At 52.9% G+C, this 10245-nt stretch overlaps 1 long non-coding RNA gene and 3 other non-coding genes across 4 annotated transcripts; all 4 read left to right on the top strand.

Annotated features, from left to right (window-relative positions):
* Window positions 1-4243: 4243 nt before the first annotated feature.
* Window positions 4244-7897, top strand: LOC110475231 (uncharacterized). Its single transcript, XR_013340882.2, has 5 exons — window positions 4244-4311; window positions 4641-4729; window positions 5386-5521; window positions 6235-6367; window positions 7349-7897. It is a non-coding gene; the product is annotated as an uncharacterized LOC110475231 (long non-coding RNA).
* On the top strand, window positions 4488-4574 carry LOC116184385 (small nucleolar SNORD12/SNORD106). The gene has a single exon (XR_004149153.2). It is a non-coding gene; the product is annotated as a small nucleolar SNORD12/SNORD106 (small nucleolar RNA).
* On the top strand, window positions 5195-5285 carry LOC116184384 (small nucleolar SNORD12/SNORD106). The gene has a single exon (XR_004149152.1). It is a non-coding gene; the product is annotated as a small nucleolar SNORD12/SNORD106 (small nucleolar RNA).
* LOC116184383 (small nucleolar SNORD12/SNORD106) lies at window positions 6076-6166 on the top strand. The gene has a single exon (XR_004149151.1). It is a non-coding gene; the product is annotated as a small nucleolar SNORD12/SNORD106 (small nucleolar RNA).
* Window positions 7898-10245: the final 2348 nt, after the last annotated feature.

Raw genomic sequence — 10245 nt, 5'->3', positions numbered from 1 at the left:
CTAGTCTGGGCAGTGTGTTGAGCTGTGGAGTAACTTCCAGTGGTTCTCGAGTGCATAGAGAATGTTCTATGTTCTGTGCTGTGCAGGGTGTGCAGACCTGGCAGGGCAAAGGAATGCAAAGTAATGTGGGTACAGTTTGTTATTTGTGCCACAGTGTTAGTGCAGCTGTATTAATGGGAACTCAAAAGTTCGCTTAAACGAGGAACCTGGCACAGGCAGTGGATGGACCTCCTCGAAGTAGAGACTTTAACGCTGTTTCCTTGTTTGCTTGTAAGCTGAGCCACAGCCTTGCGCTGCCTCGGCGACGCTGGGGCAGTGCTGCAGAGCAGAGCTCGGTCCTGCAGCAGCGCTGGCCCCAGCACTGGCCCCGCAGGCTGACACGTGTCGCTGTCTCGTCCAGTGTGAGCTACAGTCAGTGTTTACTTACCTGTGACCTGCAGGAGCACTTCCTGCACCTGTGTGCAGCGCCCACGGGAACTTCTGCCACAGAGGGCAGTTCCTGCAGGTGCTGTCTCGGAGCTGAATGTCTTGGCCGTTTTATTTGCATCATCCAAAGCAATCGGGCCACAGGAACTGCAGACCAGATTGCATTGAATCACATTGGGTGTGATCATTATAAGCTAAAAACCCCCAAACATTGTAAAGGCTTTTTTGGTTTTAATTTTTTTTACATTTGTAGAACTAAAATGCTGTACATTTAAAAATTAAAAGAAACTTGCTAGGCCGAGGCTTTGTATTGCAAATTTTTCCAACTCAGAAACCCCTCACCTAAACCATTTCTATTGGAAAGCAGCGAGCACACTGACAGCAGTGGGCCCGGGTTCTCCCTCCCTTCGTCTGCTGCACTTGACTTTTCTCCTCAGGTGGGACTCAAGCCTGCTCTTGGGAACTCTTCTGCAGCAGTCACTTGTGGCTAATGCGGTGTTTTATAGGAACCTGGATTAACTTTGGCACAGGGAGCTGTTCAGTGCTGTTAAACACCCTGATCCCCTCTTGGGCCTGTGTAAGAGAAGTGTCTCCTCTCCCAGACCTTGCTGCAGTCACAGCCTCCTGGTGGGACACTCCGTGGCACCGTGTGGCTTCCGGGTAAGCTGCCATGAGCTCTGGATGAAAGTGGGGCTTTGCCTGAGTGCTACAGTCCCTTGCTTTTCCTGTTGTCTCCTCTGTACCTGATGTAGCGAAGGCAGAAGACACGGCTGAAACAGTGTTCTTGTTTCTCCTCAGAGCTGCCCCCCTTACTGCCCCAGCCTTTTGACCTTGCAGCCATTCTGCACGCAGAGCTGCCAGGGCAGAGCAGGGAGGGCTGGGCTCACCATCTTCCACTCCTGGTTTCAGTGCCACCATGATGGCCTGACTCCCCAAGGAAGAAATACGACTTTGTGATCCATCAGTCTTGGTTTCAGGATTAAGATCTGAAAGAATTTGTGCCAATTTTTTTGGGAATGTTGACCTGCAAGATAGCTAAAGTGCACCTTTTAACTCTCATAAAAGGCTCTGTAGGAGAGCCAAATGGGAATGGGAAGCAGCCTGGAGCCATAGCAGTAATCCATTCTGTGAATTTTGTGTTTGGGATTTTTCTTATTCTAAAAGAACAGTGTATATGATTTGGCAGAAGCTCATGAAGCTTTTTTCCCCAGCCCCCATCAGTGTGCTGACTGTTTTGACTGTCACAGTGAAGCTGCTGACCCAACAGTTCAGGGAGACCTTTTCATTGCTTTCTTGATGTGTTTTTTTTTTTAAATAAAGTCTATTTGCTGAATTAGAAATGTCAAGAACATTGCAGGCATCTGGTGCTGATATTCTGGTTTAGGTTATTATGTTGGGAAAGCAGAGTTTGTATGCTGCCCAAAGTTTGGATTTCTTAATAGTCAGTTTTGATTTTAAAAGAACCCTGAACATAACAATGTAGCAGTTAAGAGGGAGGCACATGAATCATTAAATCTAACAAGGCCTTGTTTAGCAATTGAAGAACGTTTGATTTTTTTCCCGTCCTCCTTGCCCAGAGAAAAGAATGGTTCTGTGCTGGCACTCGTGAGCTGGCACACGGGAGATGCTGACAGAATCCCTATGAGGGCTGGGAGAGAATACAAATATATTCTTCGGGGCTGTGGTACTTAAAAAAGAGACAAACGTGTCTTTTAGCCATTTACCCTAACCCTGGGCACGCCTGTGAGGCTGGGCAGGGCACGGGAGTGTCCCCTGGTGCCCTGGCTGTGGGGCACCAGTGCTCCTGCTGAACTGCACTGGAACGAGGAGAACTGGGACTGGAAACTTTTGCTGCCTCTTGAGGAACTTCCTGAGTGCAACAAGCCTGACTGAGCTGAAGAACTCAATTAAAGATGTTTTCCACCTGGTTTTGCCAAGGGGAATAAAACCCAGACATAAAATAGAATAAATTTAATACTAAGTTCTGCTGCAGCTGTTGACTATCTCAGATGTCCCTGCTTTCCCTTCCTTGCCAAGCTAGGCAACACAAATCACGTTTACAGTTCCTTTTGTGTTGTGCATGTGACAGGGGTTTGCAGTGTAACAAGATTAGTTTTCCCTGTAATCTTCTTAAAATGTCCTTCCTTTGATTGTCTTTTCATCTTTTGGTGTTCTGGTACTTGGATTAACAGCATTGAGATTTATTCCACGAGTCCTGTTTGATAAACTGCTTTCAAAAATTATTTGCCTACAAACATACTTAATTTGGAAAAAGCATTTCAACGGGAGCTAAATTAAGCAGTGTGTATTTTACAAACAGAAAAAAGAAAGCATGGCGCCATTACAGGATTCTGAGCCAGTCTGGAGCAGAGCTTCTTCGTGCAGGACACAGCTCTTCCTCTCCTGTTTAGTCCCTGCTGCTGTAAAGGCTTTGTTCCTCTTGTGCCATTGCGTGCCTCCATTTCAACTCCATCTCTTCAGCTGGTGCTCAGAGAACAACCCTATCTCTTCAGCTGGTGCTCAGAGAACAACTCCATCTCTTCAGCTGGTGCTCAGAGAAGCCCATCTCTTCAGCTGGTGCTCAGAGAAGCCCGCGCGTCGCCCGGGGCCCGGCGCGGCTCCCGCGGTGCGTGCGGGCTGCGCACGGGCGGAGCGCTGCCCCGGAGCCGCGGGACAGCTCCACGGCCCCTTCCCGAGGTGAAGTTTTAGCTATGAAGATGGCCACTCACGGCAGGGCTTGGGTTTCAAACTGGGTTGTTTTTAATTGTAGACACATCCTTTGCTTTCTATTCCATTCCTCGCGTTACTCAGTGGCAAACTACTTAACGGAACATAATTTACCTGTCCAAAGCATCTAAAAGCCAATCCCTGTGCTGTGTACCCCCACACAGCCCCGAGCCGCGCTGGGGCTGCTCGGGCGGCTCCGGGCTGGCGGGGCAGCACGGTCGCGATGGATGCCGGCGCTGCAGCGGCTCGTGCCTTTGGAAAGTCACCGAGTATCTCTTAACTGCTGTTTTGTCTTTTATTTTGTAAAAAAAAATTAAATGTCCAAAGCCATGCTCGGTAAAGGGTATGAAACGTACCGGTACCCCGGGTTCCGCTGCTCGCCCCGCTCCGCCCGCCCCCGGCCGCCTTCACCCGCCCACAGCGGGCCCGGCCACGCGGCACCGCCACATGGCGGCGGGGCCCGCGCGGCCGCGGGAGCCCGGGCCCGCTCCCGGCCCCGCTCCCGGCCCGGCCCCTTTCCCGGGCCGGCCCCTGGCCCGACCCGGCCCCACTCCCGGCCCGGCCCGGCCCCTGGCCCGGCCCCGCTCCCGGCCCCGCCCGGCCCCGCTCCCGGCCCGGCCCCGCTCCCGGCCCGGCCCGGCCCCGCTCCCGGCCCGGGCCCGCTCCCGGCCCGGCCCGGCCCCGCTCCCGGCCCGGCCCGGCCCCGCTCCCGGCCCGGCCCGGCCCCGCTCCCGGCCCGGGCCCGCTCCCGGCCCGGCCCCGCTCCCGGCCCGGCCCCCGGCCCGGCCCGGCCCCGCTCCCGGCCCGGCCCGCTCCCGGCCCGGCCCCGCAGCCCCGCTCCCGGCCCGGCCTCTTTCCCGGCCCGGCCCCGCTCCCGGCCCGGCCTCTTTCCCGGCCCGGCCCCGCTCCCGGCCCCTGGCCCGGCCCCGCTCCCGGCCCGGCCTCTTTCCCGGCCCGGCCCCGCTCCCGGCCCCTGGCCCGGGCCCGCTCCCGGACCGGCCCGGCCCCTGGCCCGGCCCCGCTCCCGGGCCGGCCCCGCGGCCCCGCCAGCCCCACCGGATGTGGCGGCCCCCGGCAGGGCGGGCCGGGGCGGGGCCGCAGGATCCCATAAATTGCCTCGCGCGGAGCCGCGCGGCCTCTTGCTGCGGATCGGCCGAGGTGGGTTTGCGCACCGGCGGGGCTGGGAGCGTCCGGGCCTCCCTTCCCGGCCTGTCGGGGTGGGCCGGGGCTCTGCGGGCGCCGGAGCCTCCCTGCGCCCCTCTGTGCAGCGCCGCGCTCCGCTCGGCCCGGGGCCAGGCCGCTCTTGGCCGCGCTCCCGCGGAGCTCCCCGGTGCGCTGGTGGAGGTGATGACTCTTTCCCCGTCAGAGCGACAGTGCCGACTTTATCTCTGTCCAAGCCAGGTCGTGTCTGATGCACCAGCGGAGCGGCCGCGGGCCGGCGCTGGCCGTGCGCTGCTCCCGGTTCTCACCGCGCTTTGTTTCCCCAGGCCGGAGCGCCGCGCCCGGAGCCAGCGCGGCCATGGGGGCGCTTCCCCAGCGTGCGCCGGCAGCCCCGAGCCTCCGCGGGGGCCAGGCGGTGAGTCTGCAAAACGAGTGTTTCGTGCCCGGTTAATACTGTATTATGTTTATATTTGCTCTTTCAAAGGATTTGGTCGCGCGTTGCCAGGGTGGTGTCACTGGAGAGGTACCAAGTGTCCAGGCGCTGCCCGGGTCCTGTCCAGCGCAGCGGCCTCGGGCAGCAGGGCGCCTGCCCGCACGTGGGGAACGAGAACCCCACGTGGACAGCAGACCTGGGCCTGCAAAGGGCAGTAATGACCTGTTAATGTCTTCCCTCTCTTGAGCTCTGCTCCACAACACCCATACATTGTTCTCCATTTTTTTGGGAATATGTCCCTGTCCTGTGTACTTGCAGAGCATGCCAACCAGCCGCGTTTTTGGGGGAAGAATTTACATTAACTCCCTCATTGCCCATAGTTCTGCCAGGGAAGGTGGGTGTGTGACACAGCTGCTGTGGATGTGCACCCACAGCTCCTAGGGACGTGCTGGTGTAAGTGATGACTGATTTTTTTCCCCATCAGAGCGACAGTGTTGATTTCTTACTGTTCAAGCCAGATCGTGTCTGATGCACCAGGAGGGAAATGCTGCTGTGTCTCACACCCCGGTGTTAAGAAATGCCCAAAATACTGGAATCGGGGCCCTAAAGCTGATTGTGCCCTTTGCCTTTACCCCCAGGGCACTGTGAAGGCAGAGGTGGGGAGCTGAGCCTTGGGGAGACCTGAAGATAAGGCTGCAGCTGACAGTAAAAGAGTGAGTGATGTGGGCAGTTCTCTGGTGTGCTCCACCATGCCTGAATCTCTAGCAAATAATGGTAAGTCCTTGAAGTAAATTAAATTCATAAAGGGGAAGAAACACCTTTCTGCAAGGGTATTGCAGTTTATCCCTAGAGACGATACCGATGAGTGTTAACCCTAGGTATTTTAGGAGTGAGAGTGCAGGATTTTTCTTCCTGTAGAAGCATTGCTTTGAGGCCCTTTGGGCCTCCTGTTCCATCGTGTCCAAAGTGGATAGCAGCCAGCAGGGCAGGAAGCAACAAGCTGAGCAGGAGCAGCATGGTGGCTTGCAGCTCTGTCCTGTTTGCTTCCCTGCTGCGTTGTGCTCAGAGGGCTCGTTATAAGGGCACTGTGTATGGGCATCCATGGGTGATGGGCAGCCCCAGTAAGGAACAGGAACCACGGGTTGAAGTGTGTCCCTGTGGGAGGTGCTGCTGGCAACCTCGCTGGCCAGGTTAACAGAGTGCAGAGGGGTTGGCAATGTGGGCATGGCTCTGCCACTGCCTTTGCTATTAGCCCATAGTGCCTGTGGCTCTGCCAGGGCACGTGGGAGTGTGACACAGCTGCTGTGGATGTGCACTCCCAGGGACGTGCTGGTGTAAGTGATGACTGAATTTTTTCCCCATCAGAGCGACAGTGTTGATTTCTTGCTGTTCAAGCCAGATCATGTCTGATGCACCAGCAGGGAAATGCTGTGTCCCACACCCTGACAGGGTCTGGTGCTGACAGGTCCCTTTGCCTTTACCCCCAGGACACTGAAGGCAGAAGTGGGGGGCTGAGCCTTGGGGTGACCTAAGTTAAGGCTGCAGCTGACAGTGAGGAGGTGTGGATGAGGACATTGCTGGTTTGCTCCACCATGTGTGCACTGTTGTCAGGGGAGAATGGTAAGTCTTTAATTCACCTATGTTCACTGGCTTTAATAAATAAAAAGGGAAAGAACACCTATTTCCAAGGAAGTTGCTTTTGCAGTGAAAGTCCCTGGAGGTTTGGCAGAATGAGGATTGGTATCACAGAAGGGGCCCTTGTAAGTGCTAAAACCTGAGCATCCCTGCTAAAAAACTCGTTTCCTGCAAGGAAGTTCCTATTAGTGGAAGTTCTTTCCAAAGATAGTAAATTAATGGCAGAGAGGTCTGAGAGGTTTCAATTCAGCTTCAAGGGCATAAATGTAGTGTTTTTGTCTTGCCTTATTTAAACAGTGTTGAAGCAAGGTACTTCTTGCAGAGTCTGGGAGCTCTTGTTCTTTACAGTTTTTGGGTTAAACCCCCCAATGTGAGGTTCTCAGTGTCTTAGAAGTGTGTGAAAAGTCATGCTTTCAGCATTGTGTCTGTTTGTAAGAGAGGGATTACTTTTGGTGGTTTCTTTGTTACTTCAAGATAAACTGACATCTGAAAACCTGTCCGTCTGGTTAGCATTTCACTAATTCTTTAGAAAATGTGCTTAACAGAACTTCATCAGATCAACAGCTGTTGGCCACTGGCTCGTGCAGTTGCAGCCTCATGTTGCTGTTGAGGTGCAGGTGCTCTGTCTCCAGGGAGGCTGAAGTTTCCCAAGAGCAGGACTGTGCCCTCTCTGAGCAAAAGGACACAAGAGCTCAGTCCAGGTGATGGAGCTGCTTGAGCTGACTGAATGTTTCTGTGGCACTCTGCTGTTAGTTCCCCCTGGCTGATGTCAAGTCCTGCTCTAGAAGCTCCCACAGTGCAGTTTGAGTTTATCCTGTTTTCAGTGTCTGGAAAGGAGGAAACTTGATCTATTTACAGAGCAGATGTAGTCTAGTGGTTTTTATGGGGGTCGAGTGGATTTAAAAGCTGTATATTTGCTGTGTGTGGTACAGTGGGTAGACAAAATGTTGTCTGTTCTCTTGACAGGTTGAGATTTATAAAAAGTTGTCCTGGGCCCTGCTGGAGTTCAGTGTTCTGCTTAAGAAGATGGATAGCTCTGCTGCTCGGGATCCTCGTTCAAGCCACAGCATTCCTGTACCCTGCCATAGCTCTGACCTCTCAAAACTGTCAGGAGTAATGAATTTGTGTCCTGCCAACTTAGATGGAGGGTGTTTTATTTTCTGTCCCCTGGGTACAAAGGCATGTCACTGGAATGGCTTCTGGAACTTGCTTTGCTGCATGTTTAATGCAGTTGGATGCTTTTTTCTGCAGGGGCTGCATTCCCTGCCTGGCAGAGGATGTTGTCCTGCCATAGTCATGAAATGCAAGGAAGCCTCCTCAGAGCAGCTGTCAGGTGTGGGAGGATGGCCTCGTGTGTAAGGATGGCAGTCAGGGCTTGGTTCTCCCCTGCCATCCAGAAAGCTCCAGTGGGGTATCCCTGGCAGCCTGTGAAGTGGGCAAGGGTTGTCTGGGTGCTGCAGCAGTGTGTTTCTGTACTATTGGAAGCCTGGTTTTAATAAATCCTTGAGTAATGGGTGAGTTTGGCTGGTAAGTGAAGTTCTTGAGCCATGCTTAACAGCTGATTCTGGTTCTCCCAGCGGTGTGGGAGTTGGAGAGCACAGCACCAGTGTGCTGCTGTGAGTGCTGCTGGAGCTGCCTCGAGGTGTGCCGGGGCAGCAGAGCTCCACATACCCTGGAGCAGAAGTGCTTGGCTGCTGTGCTGCAGGAGAGGTGCAGCCTGTGCTCAGCTTCTGCCTGATTAATCGGTTTCAGTGGTTCTGGGATGGGACTTAAGGTGCCTGAGCCTAACAATGGCCTTTAGCATGTATGCTTAGGAAACAACAATGATGGAAAATCACCTACTATTCAACATTCAAAGCAGTCTTCAATTACATTGAGTAGAGATTTTTCTTATTCAATTAATGTAAGCAGCCTGATCTCTTAAAACTGCTTACTGGTGAGGGACCAGAACTGCTAATACAATTAGTTTCATTAATGTAATGAGCAGACCTACCAGCAAACATTCTGTAGGGAGGAGAGAGTGCGTGTCCAGTGGGAGCTGGAGGGACAGCTGTGGCTGAAACATGTCCTTGGCATGTTTTACTACCTCTGCAAGAACAGTTCAGGTTTCAAGCTCTGCTCTATTGCATATATGTATCAGAATGAAATTTGAAACTTCGTAGGTTAATAATACACCCTGGTTGGTAGGGTACTAATCCCAGGCAACCCCTGAATGCTGGAGAGGTGGTTTGGGCACCCAGAAAATCTCTTACTGCAGTGCTTTGGTAAGAGGTGGGGATGAGCAGGTTTAACTCTGAGGTTAAAGCAGCCTGACTTTTGCTGGCCCTCGTCAGCTGCCGAGTTTTGGATGGTTGGAATGAGGAGTGGAGGTCAGAAGTGTTCTGGATGAGGCTGACTCGCAGCTGCTCCTGGGCAAGGAGGGCTCCCTGCCCGGCAGAGCCACAGCATGGCAGGGTCGTGGCAGGGCCACAGCAGAGCTCTCGGTTCCATCAGCTGCAGCAGAAACACACCTTGCTGTTGGTCCTATTGTAACTTTCTAAACTGAAGCCTGGAGTCTCTCACTTGGCTGGTATGTTTAAGCAAATGTTTACTTTTCTCAAACAGATCTGTTTCTTGGTGCCATGAACATTTGAGAGAAAAATAGCACAGATTATTTCTCTGTCTGATGTTGCTTTTAATAGAAATTTTCATACAGAGAGTTTTAACATTTGTATTCCCAAAGATCCAGGCATATTTTGGCTGCATGGTGATTATTCTTTTTAGACCCATGTGTTAGCTGCTGCATTAGTTCATAGCAAAGCGCAGCCCCATTACCCATTGCTGCTTCCACTTGCTGTGTAATTTCCTCTCTGTTCAGTGATAAGATTATCTGACACATCAGCTGTGTTGACAAGCTGGACACTACCATGGACAGCCAGTGAAGCACAACTTGAGTTTGTGACTACCAAAGGAACATCCAGATTTTGGGACCCTTAGACTGCTCCAGACAGTAAGAAGAGGACTTTGTTTTGAAGCAGAGCATTTCTGCCTCCCACAGCATCCACTGTTTTAAACAGGTGTTCTGCAGCTATAACTTTAGACTACAGACTCTTCCACACTCCTTGGCAAGTCTCTTGGCATCACAAACCAGGTATGCCAATCCTGAAGCAATCTCAGTGCAGAAACCTCAGGTGTGGGTGATGTTTGCAGGCACAGGAATGTGCATGTCCCCTGTGATGTATAAGGCAAGAGGGGCACAGCAAGCATCCCGAGAGCCTCTGACACATCCTGACATGTCAGACACGCTGACCCCGCCTCTGCCATGTCCTGCAGCTCCTCTGTGAGGTGGGGTCCAGAAACCCTGCCCAGAAAACCATGAATGAAGTATGAGGACTGGTGGAAGGGGCCATCTTAATGTAGCTGAGAGTTCACCTGTGTCTCCATGGCCTCTAAGACCTGTCTCAGCTTTGCAGCCTGGAGAGTGCTGAAGGAGATGGGAAGGAAGCAATCCACAAGGAAAGTAAAACAGTTAATTTTTGTTTTATTTCCCAAGAAATAAGATTCTTGCACCTAATGAATTATTTCTGAAAACACTAGTATGAGCTGCAGGCAACATTAGCTTCAAGTCTCCCAATGAGCAAGAATCCCATGTCTACTGTTTTAAAATTCCAGTATATTTTCATTTGCTGTAGCTCAACTCTAACATGACTGGAGGTCTGGAAAGAGGCCAGAAGAAGTTGCCATGTTTCCAACAGATTACTGTCTCCTCAGCTGAAGCAGTGGAAAGCAGTTCCTGGATCCTACTGGAGCCTGGGGCTACCAATTATCTCAGCAGAGAGGCTCCAGAGCCCTTTGTTAGCGCTGGGGATGGGCAATTGCAGCTA

This window comes from Lonchura striata, chromosome 20 (assembly GCF_050655825.1).
Source record: "Lonchura striata isolate lonStrDom1 chromosome 20, ASM5065582v1, whole genome shotgun sequence".
Classification (NCBI taxonomy): domain Eukaryota; kingdom Metazoa; phylum Chordata; class Aves; order Passeriformes; family Estrildidae; genus Lonchura; species Lonchura striata.
This window is presented reverse-complemented; position numbering and strand designations above follow the sequence as displayed.